The following is a 20,014-nucleotide window of genomic DNA, read 5'->3' as shown; positions in this document are numbered from 1 at the left end:
CTAGTTTCATTCTTCTGCATGTTGCTGTCCAGTTCTCCCAGCATCATTTGTTAAAGAGACTGCTTTTTTCCATTGGATATTCTTTCCTGCTTTGTCAAAGATTAGTTGGTCATACTTTTGTGGGTCCAATTCTGGAGTCTCTATTCTATTCCATTGGTCTATGTGTCTGTTTTTGTGCCAATACCATGCTGTCTTGATGATTACAGCTTTGTAGTAGAGGCTAAAGTCTGGGATTGTGATGCCTCCCGCTTTGGTCTTCTTCTTCAATATTACTTTGGCTCTTTGGGGTCTTTTGTGATTCCATACAAATTTTAGGATTGCTTGTTCTAGCTTCGAGAAGAATGCTGGTGCAATTTTGATTGGGATTGCATTGAATGTGTAGATAGCTTTGGGTAGTATTGACATTTTAACAATATTTATTCTTCCAATCCATAAGCATAGAATGTTTTTCCTGGAATGGACTTTTTTTTAATGAAAAAAAAAATTTTTTTTTGAGTTTTCTTATATCTTAAATGCAACAGGAAGAGAGAACCTGAGTTGACATGCTGGAGCAATAGGGGAGGACAGAATGTTGACAACTCAAGACAACATAATTTGGTCTGATGCCTCCAACTTTCATGTTTAAATTACTTTTCTTCAACTGTTTTAGTTCTTTTCCAACCACCAGACTCAGAGAGCCTTAAATTCACAGGGTTACATAATTCCCATGTAACCAGGAGCAGCACCCTTTTGTATAAAAAACATTCTTTAATGTTCACTGTCATTTACATTTAATTATTTTAGGGAAATAATTCTAGCCTTCTTTTCCTTCTGCCTTGTACTATAGTTATGTATGAAATTGTGACAGTTTTCACCGTTGAACTTAGAGTCCTTAGACCCATATCAACTTTACTCATTTTTGTACCTTTATGCCTGTCATGCTGTAGGTTCTGTAGAAATATATCTTGAGGTGAAGACAGTGCTGCTGGCCCAACCAGCTGGTCAGAGCAGCAGCTCTCCTATCTCGCCTTCTCCTTCTTCCATCTCCATTGCTATCATGTTTATTTGTTCGAAAAGGCAAAATGGAGGCATTTAAAAGACTACGAGAACAGATGGGGTGCCTGGGTGGCTCAGTCTGCTAAGTGGCTGACTTTAGCTCAGGTCATGATCTCACAGTTCATGAGTTCGAGCCCCGCGTCGGACTCTCCACTGACAATGCAGAGCCTGCTTGGGATTCTCTCTCTCCCCCTTTCTCTCTGCCCCTCCCCCTCTCCTGCTCACTCACTCTCTCTGTCTCTCTTAAATAAATAAAATTAAAAATTAAGAAGATATTATTTAAAAAGATCAAGAGAGCAGAAAGCTGCTTTAGAAATTGTTTGAGTCCACAGGAGGGAAGCATAACAGGAGATGAGATAATGGGTTTGATACACTGCATAGTAAGTGTAATAAACTCCAAGCTGGGGAGACAGCAAGGGTGCTCTATGTGGGTTAATTGGTGCCCTGCCTACACTCAAGAGGAAAATAAATTTTCAACCACATCAAAGTCTTCTCCAGAAGAAAAAATGCTCATTAAAAATGCCACTTCCAGGAACCCTGGCAGCCAGACAATAGGAAGTCTGAAAAATCACCTCTGTTTGCCCTGCTGCTCCCTCAAACCTTGAACTATTGCCTTGAGAAGAACAAAGAAAGTATGTAGGTAATATATTTAAATTCATCTTCTTAGAAAGTGGAGTGATTTCACTAGAGTTGGCTTCGATCCGTTTGAGGCCTCCCAAAGCCTCAAGATTTATTACTAGGAACATGTAAAAATTCACCCTTTGATACACACACACACCTCCATCCCATTCTTATGAAATGCTTACAGCTTAGGACATGGGTGCATGCAAGGTCATTCCACTTGCAGGGAGGTAAAATGCTGAGAAAAAGCAGATTGGTTTCTATATTTAATCCTGATAGAAAATTCCGTGGTTCAGAATTATTTGACTATCTCCCTCATTTATCCTAAGACTGTGGGTCATTGTAAGATCTCTGAAGGCAGGGACCATATTTTATTACCTTTAAAACCTTTTTATTTTGGGATAGTTTTAGATATGTGGAAAAGTTGCAGATAGTATAGATAATTCCCATATATCCTTTACCTAGTTTCTTCCAATGTTGTACCTATGGTACATTTTTTATTTAAAAATTTTTTTTAATGTTTATTTATCTTTGAGACAGAGAGAGACAGAGCTTGAGCGGGGGGAGGGACAGAGAAAGAGAGGGAGACACAGAATCTGAAGCAGGCTCGGTTTTGTGGGGCTCAAACTTGTAAAACACGAGAGCATGACCTGAGCTGAAGTCACTTAACTGACTGAGCCACCCAGACGCCCCAATGATACATTTTTTAAAACTAGGAAAGTAACATAGCACAATACTACTAACTAAAATAGAGACTTCTTTCAGATTATATCAATTTTACACTAATGTCCTTGCACTATTTCATAATTCAATTTAGGATACAGATTACTTTTAGATCTTACTCACTTTTATTTTCTGGCATGCAGGGCAGTGCCTGATACGTGCTCAGTATGTGTTTGCTGAGAGACCAAACTGGAGAAAACAACTAGAATTTAACAGTCAGTTACTTAGGAGGGGGCCCAAAGTGGGAACCATGGAGGTATCTGTTGCACAGAATTTAGGTTGGGGGCATCTGGGTGGTTCAGTCAGTTAAGCATCTGACTCTGGATTTCAGCTCAGGTCATGATCTCATGGTTCATGAGTTTAAGCCCTGTGTCAGGCTCTGTGCTGACATTGTGGAGCCTGCTTGGGATTCTCTCTCGCACTCTCTCTCCGCCCCTCCCCTGATTACATGTTCTCTTTCTCTCTCAAAATAAATAAATAATCTTAAAAAAAAAAAGGAATTTAGGTTGGGGGATGCTTAAGCAGTGGACCCTGGCATGGCAGCTGGCGAGTCATGGCAAACATGTGTTTTGAAAGCATCAGTAGAATGGTGGGGGCAGCAGACAACTTCAGTGGGCTGAGGAGTGAGTGGGGGGGGGGACAGTGAGTGTAGAGAGCTTTTTAAGGAGTTTGTTCATGAAAGCGAGGGCAGAAAAAGCTCAGTGATGGGGAGAGAGAAGGGTCATGAGAGAGTTTTAGGAAGGGGAATGGTGAGCTGGCTTGTAATCAGAGAACGAGAAACTTGTTACCTAAGGTAACGCCCAGGAAATAGCAGAGGGAAATATGATTTGGAGTCTCGGTGGAAAAGCCATCCTTTGGAAAGGAGAAGAATAACTTCCTTCCATAGAACCAGAAAGAAAGGTGGGGATATGTGGCTGAATGTCATGCGTGTACTAGCCCAGTTTCCCTCTCTTCTTTCTCATTTGGTTTAATGGCTTCTAATATTCAAAGAGAAGTGGAAATACCAACCTTGGATAGGGAAGGAAGCAGGAACACATTGTAATAGAGGCTCTTAGAGACGGATAAATACTGTTGGAGTATCTGCTATGGGGTAAGGAAAATGAAAACAACTCAGAGTGGAAAAAAAAAGTATGATAAAGCATCACTGAGGGCCCAGAGATCATCAGGCTATAACATTTTGGGTCTGGAGCTAATGATACATTGGTGCCACTCTTAGGCAACCAGACTCCCCTGAGGATACACTAGCTTTTTAAAATTCACTTTTCCATTTCCTTTCATATTGTTACATCATTGGACAAATTATTTACTTTGTTCTAAAATTCTAAAAGTAACAGACTGTATTGAACTAATAATGAATAACTTTTGTTTTGTATTGTGGTTTCACAGAGTAAACTGTCATAATCACAAAGGATTTTTCTACTTTGTTTATAGTAAATAATTCTAGCAGTATTTGTTCTTTTTTTTTAAGAGCAGTTTTTTTTAAGTTTATTTATTTTGAGAGAGAGAGCAGAGGAGGGGCAGAGAGAGAGAGAGGGAGAGAGAGAGAGAGAATCCCAAGTAGGCTCCATGCTGTCAGCGTGGAGCCCGATGTGGGGCTTGAACCTACGAACCATAAGATCATGACCTGAGCCAAAACCAAGAGCCAGATGCTTAACCAACTGAACTACCCAGGTGCCTCTAGCAGTGTTTGTTCTAATAAAAGCAATAACTAAATCAGAATTTCTTGATCTCTTCTTATGTTATAGCACTTTGTAGCAGACGTTTTACATATATCTACAAGGCATCTCAGTTTCAATGCGGGAACTGAGTCTTGGAGAGATTCATTCTTCTGACAAATATTGACTAAGAGCTCTTTATGTGTCAGGTTCATTTGAGGCTATTGGGATATATCAGTGAATGAACTAGACAAAGACCCCTGACCTGTGAAGTCACATTTTAGCAGAAGGTATAAGTGGGTAAGTATCTTACTTTGGGCTGCTATAATAGAATACCATGGACTGGGTTGTTTAAAACAACAGAAATTTATTTCTCATAGTTTTAGAGGCTGGAAGTACAAGATAAAGGCACTAGCAGATTTGACATCCGGGGAGAGCCTGATTCCTGGTCCATATACAGCTGTCTTTTCACTGTGTCCTCACAAGGCTGAAAGGGTGAGGGGCTTTCCCTCTGGGCGAACTCTCTGGGGTCTCTTTTATGAGGGTACTAATCCCATTCATGAAAGCCCCACCCTCATGACCTAATCATCTCCCAAAGGCCCTACTTCCAAATATCATCACATTGGGCATTAGATTTCAACATACGAATTTTGGGGGGACATGAGCACTGAGTCAATAGCAGTAAGTGATTTGCTTAAATTCACACAGATAATAAATAAGTAGTTGCAGAGACCGTTACTAACTTTTAACTGCCTTGTGCCCATTTCACATTTTTTGGTTAATTTTTTTGGGGAAAATTTGCTACTTTTCCTATTTGATACAGTTTTGTAGTACTGTTAATCAAAGTGTCCTCTTATTAAGACTAGACATATAACTAGTCTTGACTAGGCTGGTTGACTACGCCAATTGGATGCTTTTTCCCCTCATAAATGTGAATCCTGTATAAAGAAACAAAGTACTGAGGATCGCTGAAACTTGTCCGTCCTTCTGGTTTCCCAAAGACTTTTCTGAAATGAGATTCCCTGATGTGTCTATAGTTTTTGTCTTTTCCAAGTCTGTTTGCCAGCTTTCCCTTCAATTCTGAGAGCTTCATCATAATGTTGCTCTATCATCATCATCATCATCATCATCATCATCATCATCATATTTTCTTAAGTTAGTTATTTTCTGTTGCTTACCATCGAGGAACCTACATTTGTCTGATTTCAGAATCTATTCCTTTAGTGCACTAAAGTTTCACTTAGCATACATTCCACAACACATGGGAATTCCTGAGACATTGTTCCAGGGATTTTTTTTGTTGTTCCTACACATATTCTGATTTGAAAAATTTCTGTGTCTAGACAAAGTGATACACTGAACCATCTGTGTCTCTTGATATGGAGTATGACTTAGAAAGGATGATCCCTGCTTTATTTCTCTTGGGGATATGTAGCAAGATGGACAGAATACCAAATTAACTTTTGCTCAGTTGGCCCTCCTATCATTGGGAAGTACTTTGAGGGTTTGCAGTTGTCTTGTGACAACTACATGTGCTTCATTTGACATTATTCTAGTCCCATAGGTCCAGTCAACAGTTCCTACCAACTCTGGAGACTTACACTGCTAGAGTCTTATATTGGCTGGCCCTGGCTGTCCGTATTTAGCAGATGTTATAGGTACAGGAGGAATAACTGGTGCTGCTGTCACTTGCAGGGGTCATCTATATTGGTGGAAACATAGAAATGCTGTTCCTAGCCTCCCTGCAGGGCTGCAGCATTGTACAAACACTAGGGTACCACTCACATGGTAAGCATCACAAATGGCACTCCCAGGGGCAAACAAAGAAGTGTCTCTGACTCCTGGTGTGGAATTGGCTTCTTGCCTGTTTCTTCCTACTTGGTGTATACTCCTGGATGCTGGCCCAGACTTCTTTCTTAGAACTCTTAGGATTGAGAGCTGTTTCCTTAGGCCTTTGCTAGGAGTTTCAGATTCAGAACTTAGCTCTACCCTCTGGGTGTCTTTTTCTCAGATGTTTTACATAAGAATTAATTCCTGCATATGCTCTGTGTGTGCAGAGACTCTCACTACTTGCTCGTCTGCCTCTTCTAGCTTTCTCTATAGAGTGCCACTAAAGAACCAGTTCTACCACTTAACAGCTTTCTGTAGTATAAGAGCAGTCCCATTCCTCAAATTGGCAGAGCTCAGTGCAAAGATATAAATGAGTGCCCGCATATTATGATGACTAAATATTTATAAGTTATACTTTAGGCTAACACATTGTTACATAAAATATCTTCTATTCACCTACCTTGACTTATATATCTTCATAATGACTTAGAAGGTCAAGTTTCTTGGACTTCTAAGAGTTCCACATCTGAAAGTGGCAGCCTGGGGGAACCTGCACTCCCAGTCCACACTTTAGATCTTCTCTTCTCTCCCCTCCCCTCCCATCCCCTCCCCTTGTCTCTTCTTTTCCAACCTTTCCTCCCCTCTCTTCCCCTCACTCCCCTTCCCCCCCACCCCTCTCCTCAATGTGGCTCTGTGGATCATGTGCATGTGTGTAGGTATGCTAACCTACAGGTAGAAGTGCCATCCACCTCACAAACAGGCATCTCTTGGCCCCTCTTTGACTGTAGGGACATTCTTTTCATTGGTATGGTCTGCTCTTAGGAGGAAGGGCCCAGAGAAGAGGCCTGCTCTGGCTCTGAAAGCAACTCAGGGTAATTTTGGCAAAGGATTCAGGGGTCCAGGTGCAAGAAGCATGGTTTTGAGGGAGAAATGTAGGCTGTGGGTGACCATGAACCCTTGGCTCTGGGCAAGCCTTGGTCTATGAGAAAGGACATGGTCACAGAAGGCCAGGGATTCTCTTCCCAAATTTAAGGGTTTAAGGGTAGAGGATTGAGCCAGTCTCATTCTACTATAGTGCTGGTAGTGTATGCCAGTTCAGCCATGCTCTTTCTTCATAGGGAGCATTTGGGGCAGTAAGTAGATAATAGTTCTCTACATGTTTAAGATGGTGAAAAAAAAGTAATATATGATGTTTCTGACCTACTTCTTAGAAAGCAATGAACATGGAAGGACTCTCATTGTCTCTGGTTCTTCGGGTACATATGTGATATGACAAGTTGTTTCTGAATAGCGCTATGGACTAAAAAGGCAAGCATGAATAAGAACTCAAATATCACATACATGGAAGAAAGCTTCATGCAACCCAAAACATCAGTGAGTATTTCACTCTGAATTCCATGCAAGAATTAATGACAAGTTGCCTTCCAGCCACTCTGTCTTTTTTCCATTCAGCAAACATTGAACACCTATTCTGTTTTGAATTCTGACTGGATGGCTAGAGAGAAAGGAGGTAAAATTTGAGCTGTACCTTGAGGGATAAGTAGGTTATTACTGGATGAGCAAATTGGAAGATGTCATTCAGGGGCAGGTTTCCTAATCTGTAATGTGGAAATAATAATAGTGGTTATCTTATAGGGATTTTATGAAGATTAAAAGAGTAATAAAGGAAAGACACATAGATCATAGCTCATACTCAATAAACATTCATTATCCCTATTATTTTTTCTGGGGAGAACAACAAGACACAGATAACTTGCCTAAGACACTGGGAGAAGGTTTTTGCATAAGGATAGTTTACACAAGAGGAGTGACAGGAGATTGGTTTGATGAACTAATTGAAACTATACTGAATTACCCAACAGAGTTCAAATATTGTTTGATAGGCAAGGGGACTCACTGATTGGATCAAGGGGAATCTTGAGAGGCCTGACATAGACTGACCATTTTAGAAAATTCACTCTTATGGTGTCAAAGAGGATGATTTGGAAGAGACTCGAAACAGGATGATCTGTAGTAATTCAGATAACAAAGGAGAAGGACTTGCATTAGGTTGAGGTTGCAGAATAGATAAGAGAGGGCAAATGTGTCAGTGAAGTTAGTGGTGCTTGGTGCAAAGGGTTAGGAGAGCAAATTGACAAGGATACTTGAAGGTTTCTGGCTACTGTGGTAGCATGGATGGAGAGACTGTTGGTTGAGATAGGGGATGAAAAACTAGAGAAAGATTTTGGGGGTTTGGGGAAACCTAGAATTTGAGACATAGCTGTCTGGCAGAGACATCTAGTTGGCCATTGGTCACAGAGAGATCAGGTGGAAACACAAATGTGGAGTCTTCTTCACTTGTGTGATAGCTGAGGTCATGGGCAATGATCAGATATGTCAGTGATATTACAGAGCGAGAGAAAGGAGGCCTAAAAACATTCAGTAGAGAGGATAGGAGGAGGAGTAACAAAGGAAGGAGTGAAGGAATAATGAGAACGAGAAGCGATGGTGCAGAAAGTGTTACTGGAGCTGCAAGGAAGTGGGGTTAACGTTGGCGAGTGCAAAGATAAGATGCTAAAATAAGGTAGAGGTTGAAAGGTGGCCATCGGGTTTGCCAGTTGGGAGGTCATTAGTGATCCTAGTGGGGCTGAGAATTGAATAGGTGGCAACAAGAGGAAACAGCCAGTCAGATCTTGTTCTTGTGAATTTTGGGGACATTTTTTGTTTGTTTGCCAGATTTGAATGAATATGATATTACTTTTATAAAAACAAAAATAAAACCTCATATATATATATATACATATATATATATATGTGTATATATATGTATATACATATATATATATGTATATATATATATATTTGTGCATGGATATATTTATATATTTGTTTCTCATAGAGATTATGGAAAGATAATACTTTGTGGTTAGTCATGTTTGCCTTAAGATAATGGGAATGAAAGGGTGGGGGAGAAGGATGAGTGATAGTTTCTTCATAAAATTTGTGTGTCTTCAGTGTTCATGAGTATTTATGTTGTAATAAAAATATTTAAAATATGGCATTGACTAATGGTTGACAACTTGAAAAATTAGATTTGTGTCTACCCAAAACTAAGGTGAGTATTAGTAATAATAGTAAGAAATAAAACACTGAGCATAAATAAGCCACCCAGGAAAATAGGATGAATATGCCTCAAAGCTCTGAAGTGTAGCTCTAAGCTTGGAAAAAAGTAAAGCAGAAAGTCTTGTATCTTTATTATGCAGAGTCAGGCACATGTAGGCTGTTATCAGATGGGTGAGGGCTTCCAGAAACTTCTGGTACAGGATTTCTGCAACCTCTCTGTTTTCTCTCTCTCCTTTGAAAGTTGATCAGGCAGGAGAGTGTGAGAAGTGACCCCTGAGTGTGCTTCCTGTGTGTCAGATTTTAGTACAAGAGAGCAATTGTCTTTTCTAATTGGACTCACCCTCCTTGAGAACCAAGAGTCTTTTTGTTCTGCTTTGTTTTTTGTTTTGTCTTGCAGAGTGCCAGGTTGGTCTTGCTTCCTCTCTGAACCTCGAAGCATTTAAAAATAAAATGACTGTACTTATAATCTTCTCGACTTTCCAAACTTCCTTGACTCGAAAATGTTAAAAGTCTCACTTCACCAAAACATCTCAATCCACTTAAAAAAATTTTATTTATTTTTTAAGATTTACCTCCAAGTTAGTTAGCATATAGTGCAACAGTGATTTCAGGAGTAGATTCCTTAATGTCGTTACCCATTTAGCCCATCCCCACTCCCACAACCCCCTCAGCAACCCTCTGTTCTCTAAAGTCTCTTATGTTTTGTCCCCCTCCCTGTTTTTATATTATTTTTGCTTCCCTTCCCTTATGTTCATCTGTTTCGTATCTTAAAGTCCTCATGTGAGTAAAGTCATATGATATTTGTCTTTCTCTGACTAAGCTTGCTTAGCATAATACCCTCCAGTTCCATCCAAGTAGTTGCAAATGGCAAGATTTCATTCTTTTTGATTGCTGAGTAATACTCCATTGTATGTATATACCACATCTTTTTTATTCATTCATCCGTCTATTGACATTTGGGCTCTTTCCATCCTTTGGCTATTGTTGATGGTGCTGCTATAAACATTGGAGTGCATGTGCCCCTTCGAAACAGCACACCTGTATCCCTTGGATAAATACCTGGTAGTGCAATTGCTGGGTCGTAGGGCACCTCAATCCACTTTTGAGGAGTTCCTAACAAAGAGGTTATGACTTAGGATGAGCTTTTCCAGTTTTCAGATCAAACCAGTCATTTATCCTGGTCTCTGAAATCATGCTAAAGAAGAACTTCCAAAACATTTTAAAAAGCAGAAAAACCAGACCCAGTGATTTCCAAAGCTTAGAGTCCGAAGCATTCACAGTGGGAGCAAGACTCAAAAGGACCTCCCAAGATACCTTCTCTGTGTATCATTTAATAGTGACATAGGAAGAATAAAGCTTTAGTAAAATAGGTTTCTTACCTGTTTTGACTCTTTGAGCACCACCTCTTGGTTCTTTTTTTTTTTTTTTTTAACGTTTATTTATTTTTGAGACAGAGAGAGACAGAGCATGAACGGGGGAGGGTCAGAGAGAGGGAGACACAGAATCTGAAACAGGCTCCAGGCTCTGAGCTGTCAGCACAGAGCCCGACGAGGGGCTCGAACTCACGGACCGCAAGATCATGACCTGAGCCGAAGTCGGCCACTCAACCGACTGAGCCACCCAGGCGCCCCCCACCTCTTGGTTCTAAGAGTCAAGCAGTGTTCGAGTACTTTGCAGTATATGATAATTTTTATGGGACTTTTTGAGGATGACATAATTTGTCAAGAATCCACATGCTGAAAGCACATTGCTCTAAATTGGGCACATCCACATCTAACAACGTGTAAAACATTATTAAATGGGATTCTCATATCAGTTCAAGTTTTCCATCCTTAGTACGTGGCGATATCCCTTAGAAGTTGAATAATTTGGTTCTGATGCAGCCTAGCATCTGAAATTGTGTTTCTTCATGTCTGCATTAGAATGTCCTTTGCTTGTTTCACGTGTCACATCAGGATTTGCACACAGTTCTTAGGTTTGCATCTATGAACGTTCAAAATTTACTTTCTGTACAGAGTTTTGATTCTCTACAGTTTTTCCAGTAAAATGCTCATCATATGCTTGATGTTAACTTTGGGGGTAGGTGTTAGTCTGTTTGCTGGATCTAAAGGTCTGAGGTTCTTGGTGCTCCATCCTGTTTTTAATTCTCTCTGCTGGGAGTTTTCAGTCCAACAGTCTACAATAGCATTTCTGAACCCTGGATTCCCCTTAGAATCTCTTGGGGGATCTGTTAAATATAGATTATGATTAATCCATAGGGGTGAGACTTGAACATCAGTGTATTTTCTAAAGTCATTTTATTTAAAAAATGGTTTTTAATGTTTATTTTTGAGAGAGAGAGAGAGAGAGAGAGAGAGAGACAGAGTGCGAGTGGGGGAGGGGCAGAGAGAGAGGGAGACACAGAATCTGAAACAGGCTCCAGGCTCTGAGCTGTCAGCACAGAGCCTGACACGGGGCTTGAACTCACGAACTGTGAGGTCATGACCTGAGCTGAAGTCGGATGCTTAATCACTTAACAGACTGAGACACCCAGGCGCCCCTAAAGTGATTTTAATGTGCAGCCTGGTTTGAGAAATATTACTCTAGAGTTAAAAGGGGACATTTTTATGCTATTTCTTTTGGTAGGAATTTACTTCCTTGTTGGATGCCAAAAGTAATTAATCATCTGATTCTATAATGCAATGATACTTCCTGTGTAGCTCTATTAAATATCTCCCTAGCAGCAGTAGCTTGTGAATATGGCTCTTTCAGCATTTCACCTTCAATATTATGTAGGCTGGTAGCTATCATTATTAGTATTAGGAGAGCCTTCTCTAAGACTTGGGCTTCTGGTTGCAGTTACTTGTAAGTTGACTTTCATAGGGTGTGTGGGCATGTGTCATCAATATTAAGTTGGAGAAGGACTAATAGACTTTTCTTTTTATTCTAGGTCTGGAATTTCTACGATATGGTTTAAATCTACAGGGTTTCTCAGAGATGCCAGGTTCTCTTTTTTTCTATTTCTCTGATCCCTACATGCAAGGATTTGAAGGTGCCATATCATCTACTATCTTCATACACAGTGATAGGTTGAAGCTTTCTGGAATAATGCCTGATTCACACTGCCCTGTAGGGGAGGCTAGCTTGGGTCGTACTATCTCTTTCTCCTAGCTGTTGTGTATAGAGCCAGTGGTTGAATTCTGAGGGACAATGCCCTATTTGAGACTGAGAAGCATGTACAAGATTGGCCATAAGAGCAAGAAGCTGGCATGAGGCTAGATTTAAAGGCCTACACAGTTCAACCTTGAACCCAACTCTGCGACCATCCAGAGTTTAATGAACTAGGAAAAATGACAAGTACGTAGATCTCAATGAGTGAATGTGACTTAGCTCTGAAGAATTCTGGAGATAGAGGTCGGTGATTCTAACTACTTTTTTTTGTATTGTTAGGTTAGGTATCTCTGTGGGCAATACTATTTACTGGTGGCTGAGATAGGATAGACACTAAAGTAAACATTCTCAGGGTTATTTTGTTTGAATGGTTTGCTACATTCCAAAAGTATTGATATTGTTTGTGCAAGCATCAATTTTGTCTCTGCCTCAGTTGTAATGGATTTCAAATAAATATAGTGAAAATGATGTTTTAGTGAAGTTTATAAGGCTCACAGTTTGTGACCCTTGTGAATTGAAGACCATTAATTCCTTCATTTCTTCACTCAGCAAACATTTATTGGGTGCCTGTCATATGCTAGGTTTAGAATATAAAATTTATAGAACTCATCTTTACCACTTAAAAAATCTTTACTGACATATAATTCATACACTGTAAAATTCACCCATTAAAAGTATACAGTATACTTGATATGCCCATTCTGGACATTTGCCCATACATCTGCCTATTCTGGACATTTGATATAAATGGAATCATAATAAATGGTCTTTTATGTCTGGTCTCTTTCACTTAGCATAATGTTTTCAAGGTTCATTCATGTTGTAGTATGTATCAGTATTTCATTACTTTTTATTGCCAACTTCCATTCTATTTTATCGATATATTGCACTTTATTATCATTTGTTGACGGACATCTGGATTCTTTCTACTTTTTGGCTATTATAAATAAAGCTGCTGTGAACATTCATGTACAAAGTTCTTCTGGGTATATAGCAAGGAGTGGAATTGCTGCATCATATGTTAACTCAAAGTTTAACTTTACGTTGAAAAACTACCAAACTTTTCCAAAGTGACTGCATTACTTTATATTCCTATCAGCAACGAATGAGGGTTCTAATTTCTTTACATCCTTGCCAACTCTTGTTATCTGTTTTCTTGATTGTAGACATCCTAGATTTTGCTACTTTTACTGACCTCAAGTGTATGGTGTTTACAATCTTTTGGGTTTTCACAGTTGGGGTTTACAGATAATAGTATGGCAAATTATCTACTTTTAAATTGTGTTTTTCCATGGACAGTTTCATCGTGGGCTGTTTTAGTCTTTAAAAAAATAAAATGCGGTATGAGAATCTTTGCAGCAAAACAAGGTGGACTATGTGAGATCTATCAACTCTGAATGAACCCCATGAGTGAAAATTAATTCATACAGGAACAAGAGACCTCTGGCCCAGCCAGCTCTCAGCATTCTGAGAACCAGGGCTGTTCAGTGAGGCATGAGCCAGATCCTTGCGGTTGTTTGTCTGATCCCCATGGGAGAATACAGGAGGTCAACACAGCCTCTCACAGGCTTTCTCTTCAAAAATGAAAAGTGTGATTGGCAGGAGTGAGGAAAAGCGCCAGGATTGAGAGCCGGTCTGGCTCCCGATTCTAAAACTGAATAATGACCTCTGGATTAGGACATGAGAACAAGAGAGCTCTGTATTGCGAGTGTTGGACATAAGGGGCATGTTCTGTCCTGGCTGGCGATCTTGTACTGCAGGTAATATCTGGAGGCAGGAATGGGAGACAAACCTGCCAACCGCGGTGGCTGCTTACTGTCTGCCTGCCCAGAATCACACTGACAGTAGAGTTCCAATCCCGCCAGGCCTCACATTCTCACCAGCTGTGGCCGCCCCTCAAAATATAAACTCTTCTTGTCACCTGATCATTCATTTACATTCTTGCATTCTGATGGTGTTGTGTAAGTGCTCTTGCTTGACCCAAGTTCACACTATTCCTTTCCCTTTCCCACACCTTCCCTGTGCTATCTTCGGTCTCTTTTCTGAAGGATCCTCCCACCTCCTGCTTTAACCGAAATCAGGCTCTCACTTGAGGACATACCGCTTTCCCCACAGCCCTTGTGAGTGGAGGCTATAGAGCCTCATCTAAGTTTCAGGTACTACACAGAACAATGGTCTCCCCGATCCCTCTTGCACCGTTCCCATTCCTCTCTTGGTTCCATTGGAAATTTTCCCTTTGGTGAAGTTCATCCTACCCAGCTAAGCCCCCCTCTAACTCCAGACGGCCGACGTCGCCCATGACTGCTCCTCCGCCTGTCCATGTATGTGATCCTTGGCTCAGTCCTTACAGTGTCTGAGTAAATACCATGCCGCGACAATGTTCCAGAACCCTATCTTCAAAGTTCTTTGACATTTTAAACTCTAACGACTCTCAGGCACCCGCTTCTAGAATTATACCTTACCTCCCCCATCACACACGGTGTGCTGATCTCTTAAATCTTATATTCCAACAACCCACTGTCTGTCATAATCTCCTATTCAGCCTGCTCCCTCTCTTGCATGTTCTATGCCTGTTCTCTCACCTCATTGTGGACCTACTTTCTCTCAACCAAAAATCTAGAATAGCGGGAAAAGTGAGGCTTTGGTTTCACTTTGCTGGTTTTAAGCCTACGTTTATTGTTTGTTAGCTGTCTTTATTTTTCTTATCTCTTAGTTATTTAGAATTCCTTTTTGAGTTATTTTCAGGGAAGATCAGTTTGGGGCCTTTGCATACCTGATTTATTTTTTTATTGCGTTTTCTCCAAAAAACTCAGAAAAACATTGTTGCAAAGCACTTATTGTTGTGGGTCAGTATCTGGGGCCAGACTGAGTTTTCTTTGTTGTGTCTAGCAATAGACTGTGGTAGTTAGTGTTTTCCCCACCCAGTTCTTCTGGTTCCTTTGGGAAAATCCACATGGTTCTGTTGAGTCTGTTAATAATGACGCCATGCAGTCTCCTTCCCCACTCCCCCTCCCCACATAATACAGGCTGGCGGATTAGGCAGAGTGGTATAATCACTAGAGATAGTGACTGCTTCTCAAATGGGATCCTGACTCAACCAGAACTCAATCAAGACTCACTGGGGATTGATATAAGGAACTGAGAAATAATTGTTTCTGCTAGGTTTGGTAAGTGAGCAATGTGAGTCAGAGCTGGTGGCTCTATCTACCTATCTATCTATCTGTATACCTACCTACTTACCTACCTACCTACATGTGCATCATCGACCTACCTACCTACCTACTTATCTGTTATCCATCTACCTACCTACCTGCCTATCTATAGATATAATTACATATCTACCTATGTATAATATTTCTATATAGATATAAATATATTTATAGATAGATGATAAGAAAGGTAGGTAGCTACCAGTAATCTTCATAACCCCAGACTCACATGCTTCCTTACCAAATCTAGCAGAAACAATGATTTCTCCTAACTTCTTATACAGATGTATCTAAATAGGTATGTAGATAGATACATATATCAATGGATAGACATAGAGGCAGAGAGATTGAGAGAATGAATATGAATATGAAGGTAGGCAGAGGCACACAGAACTGCAAAATGGAAAGAGAAAGAGAGCCTGAAACCAAATTTGTCCTGAACTTCCCAGAACTTCCCAGAATACATGAATCAAACTTTTTTTTTTTTTTTTTTTTTTTTTTTGCTTAAGCTAATTTCTTGTCTTTAATCTCAGTTTCTTTTGCTTATACTTGAGGGACTTTTAACAAGTAGTAATGAATCCACTTTTTCTCTGAATATTTGTAGGATTTTTTTCTCACCCACAAAGTTCAAAAATGCCTGAAGAATATGGTTAAGTGGAGGTATCTCCTTAGTATCTTTGTCTGAATCTGTAAAAAAAAAAAAAAAAAGCCGTTTCTTTTATATCTCTTAATACTTTTGTTCTGTTTGTTCTTGTCTCTGTATGTTGAGTGTATTTAAGACCAATGATCCGTATTTGTCATTTCTTGACATTTCAACCTGTTGATCTTTTTCTCTGTAGCCTGGGAAAACTTCCAGTGTTGTGATTTTCAACATTGTATGTTCTGGTCTTCACCTCTCAGGAGGCAGGAGATTTTGCCTCCTGTTGTATTGTTTTCCCGTCTACATTATTACTGTTACAAACTTCAGGTTTATTTTAAAATTTCCATCTATTTCTCAGCCTCTGCCTTTAAGTCTGTAATTTTAACGAGTCTGTATTTTCTCAAATTTCTGGAAAGTACCAAGAAATTCACCTCACTTTTTTTTTTCCTGTTACACGTCTTTTTCAAATGCATATGCTTCCTCTGCAGAATATTTTCATAATCATAGGCTCATATATTTTATAGACTCCTTTTTTCTTCTATTTATATCTTCGTGAATAAAGTGAGGTCTATTTACCTTTGGTGTTTACCTGTTTAAACAAGATAGCTGAGTTATCTTCGGATCTCCTCCCTGTATGTCTGATTACTGTTAAAATAATAATAATAGCTAAAACAATATTATTTTTAGATTTTAAGCTGGAAGACTGACTGGCATATATTTACATTACTGGCAGATTAAGATGTGTGGAGAAGGAGCAGAATCCTGAACTATCACATGGGCAAGAATTTAGTTCTTCCTTTGAAGCTGTTGCACTGGATGCTAACTGTTCGTGTGTGGCCCTCCATGTGGCACGGCTTTATCTGTCCTCCATTCTTGTCCTGCTGACCAATGCCTCAAAATGAAACCTTGCCTCACTGGCGAGAAAGTGGTACTGTTTCAGAGGAGTCTTGCTACAGTGTCTGGAATAACAGCATGCTGTCGGGATCTCCTTGAACAGCTTCTTTGGAATGGTACTGATCCATGGCTACAAATACAATTCTAGGGAGTGTTTTCCTTATGTTCACTGCTACCTTCCTCCCAGCCCTTGCTCCTCCTCCACGTTGGCTGGTGTTAGTAGGGTTCTGCTAGGATGTTGTCTGCTCGCTTTTTTTCTCATTAGCAGATCATAAGTGTTGTCTCTCCATCTGGTTTTATAAGAACCATTCAGAGGCCATACAAAACCTCCTTTTCAATTTTTAGCACAGATGCAAGTTTTCTCCCATTTTTATCACCCTTTTCCCATTTTAATGGGGCCTGGGAGGGGGGAAGAGGAAAGTTGGGCCCAGTTTCTCCAACTATCTCTTCAGTCTGTCCCTTTTATTCCACCCCCATTGCTACTGTTTTATCTTGTATCCCATCATGTCTAACTCTGTGTGTTTTTTGTTTTTTGTTTTTTACAAGAGTCCCCTACTGCATCTTTCTACCTCTTTTTTCAGGACTGCTCTTTTGGTGTTGACACCCAGTTGATTAGTGGCTTCACTCCAGGAGATATTTTGTTGTATTAGAGTTGTGTTTAGTTTCACATAATCAAAACAACTCTACTGTAGCTGAGGCAGAAAACGAGAAGACCAGAGGTGGTCAGTCTAGGACTGGTTGGGTGACTCAACAATGCCATCGGATGCAGGCTCCTTCTGCCCTCCTGCCCTTCCATTTCTGTGAGGTCTGCTGCACCTCCAGGCTGGGCCTGGGTTCCAGGAGGGAGAAAGGTGGAGAGGAAGACACAGCACCAAGAGACTTCTACTTCCATTTCTTTGGCTGGGAGTTGGCTCGTTGCCACTCATACCTGACCAGAGGCAGGGAAATTGAATCTTTATCTTTTACAGACTCTATGGCAGAGGCAGGTGAGGAGGAAGGGAGTTAGAAAAGCAGGGAGGTCGATTAAATTCTGGTGTCTGCCACCTTCTTTGTTGCCAACATCTGTTGGTCAGAGGAAACTCTCGCAGCCCAGCACAGTCCTGGCCTCAGAATATTGTCTTTATACAGAGGGGAGAAAATTGGTTGGAGGGAGTATAGCTCTAAGTGGGTATTTTTTTTTTTCTGCATCTACCACCTCCAGACTTCTGTTTCTCTAAATTAGGGAATATTAGTATTTCCCCTCAAATTCTGTCTGCTTTATTATACCGCACTGCACACTTAGTCAAGGAGAACAGTGATATATGGATTCAATAGTTGTTGAGGTTTGCACTATGAGGCTGGAACTTTTCCTTGGATTTTACATGGATTAGTTTTAATGATCATGCTTTCTTTTTTAAAAACAAATATAGTCTGCTTTCTTGATGGGAGATTTGTAAACATGTATGTATGTCACCAGCTTTCCCAAAGGTGTCCCTGTCTTTTTGTTTTTGTTTTTTGTATTTTTGGGTTTTTTTGGATGAAGGCAATTTTGTGGCCCCAGATCTTCAAGGCTCTTGCCTCCTTTATTTCTAGTAGCCCAGTCAGGCCTATTTATTTCTTTTCTTTCCTTTATTGGGTATGGCCTGGCCGCTCCTTGGCATTTTGGATCACTCTAGACATTAAATGACTTTTTCCATTTCTTTTGTGTGTCTCAGTGGCCACAGCAGGTTCAGAGCTGCAGCCAGCTGTGCAGAAGGTCAGAGAATGCTAATGGGACATTTAGCACCAAGCAATCCTGCTTGCCTTTCTGTGGAAAACAAGACTGAATTGACAGAGGAGGAAATGCAATTCTAATTTAATGTAGAAGACAGTCCCAAGTTAGGACTGCCTGTTATATTAGTCATTGACAGATATAATTAAATATATTACTTCACAAGAAATAATGAGGGAGTGGGAGATCATTATGGTGTGTGTCACCAGACACATTCTGTACCAAGTACTTCTTTTGTAACATTGAAGATAGATTTAGATTGTGCTTAATAAACATACAGTAATTTGTGCACATTAGAATTATGTTGAAATTTGAATTTTGGGAATAAAAGTGTGATTTGGGGATGTATGCTAGTACAATTATAATTCGAAAGACTTTTAAGCTACATACCTATGGAAACATCTCTCCTTCTAAATGTTATTCTGCATTCTCACTCTCCCCCTGAGGCAGTTGGATCAATTGGAGAAATCAGGTAATTTGGAGTTAGAAGTCCTGGATCATTTACTAAATATGTCATTTCAGAGAAATCACTTGGTTCTTGACTCTCTGTTTTGTCACCTATAGGATGGTGATAGTGGCATATTTCAGAGTTGTTGGAAGTATCACACAGCAGGATGTACTTTGTAAATAGCAAAGTCTTACATATATGTAAGTATCTACTCTTTTGTAAACTGGTTTTTCATGTAACAGTTACAACACACTTTTTAATTGGATGGATGGTATTCCATTTGTATGAATGAATCATATAAGTGGTTTAGGTTGTTTTGTATATCTATCTGTCTATCTGCCTGCCTATCTATCTATCTATCTATCTATCTATCTATCTTCCATCCCTATATATACATATGCTCTCTTAGAAACTTTTGAATATACAATACAGTATTAACTTTAGTCATCTCTCTGTAACTATGGGTGCAGTTTATTGTTGCTGCTGCTGCTTGTTTTAAATACATATACGGTATTTTATGTGTTATTCCAATTCATTGTAATGATCACTTATTGTTTGTACAATTGTGAAAAACTGTTCTGTGGTAAAACCTCACTCCCAAATTCTGCAGGGCAAAAATTCTACAAATAAGATAAGATGGCAAAAGATCGACTGTCAATGTCTTTTTACAGCATATATGGCAAGTAGGCTAATTTTCTTAATACATGAAGAGCTTTTAAATAAATCAACAAAAAAGTTGAAAACCCTAATATAATTTGGGTGAAGAACATGAATCAGCAGTTTATGGAAAAAAAATACAAATGGCATATATGTGAAAAGATGCTCATTTCTTTTAGTTAAAGAAATGAATTTAGATTCAGAGTGCTTTTTTTCACTTATCAGATTGGCAAAGAGGAAGAAATTTGAAAATGTTAAACATATTTGAAATTGTAGGAAAATAGAAATGCTTTACGGGCA

At 39.7% G+C, this 20,014-nt stretch overlaps 1 protein-coding gene across 1 annotated transcript in view; it reads left to right on the top strand.

Annotated features, from left to right (window-relative positions):
• The window catches only part of LPAR1 (lysophosphatidic acid receptor 1), a 359,348-nt gene that overhangs the window by 49,193 nt on the left and 290,141 nt on the right, over positions 1 to 20,014 (top strand). The window contains exons 3-5 of the mRNA XM_078436595.2: positions 4,125 to 4,334; positions 7,076 to 7,238; positions 19,174 to 19,257. The gene's annotated coding sequence lies outside the window, so the exon portion shown is untranslated. The remainder of the gene's footprint in view (positions 1 to 4,124; positions 4,335 to 7,075; positions 7,239 to 19,173; positions 19,258 to 20,014) is intronic.

This window comes from Panthera onca, chromosome D4, assembly GCF_046562875.1.
Source record: "Panthera onca isolate mPanOnc1 chromosome D4, mPanOnc1 haplotype 2, whole genome shotgun sequence".
Taxonomy (NCBI): Eukaryota; Metazoa; Chordata; class Mammalia; order Carnivora; family Felidae; genus Panthera; species Panthera onca.
This window is presented reverse-complemented; position numbering and strand designations above follow the sequence as displayed.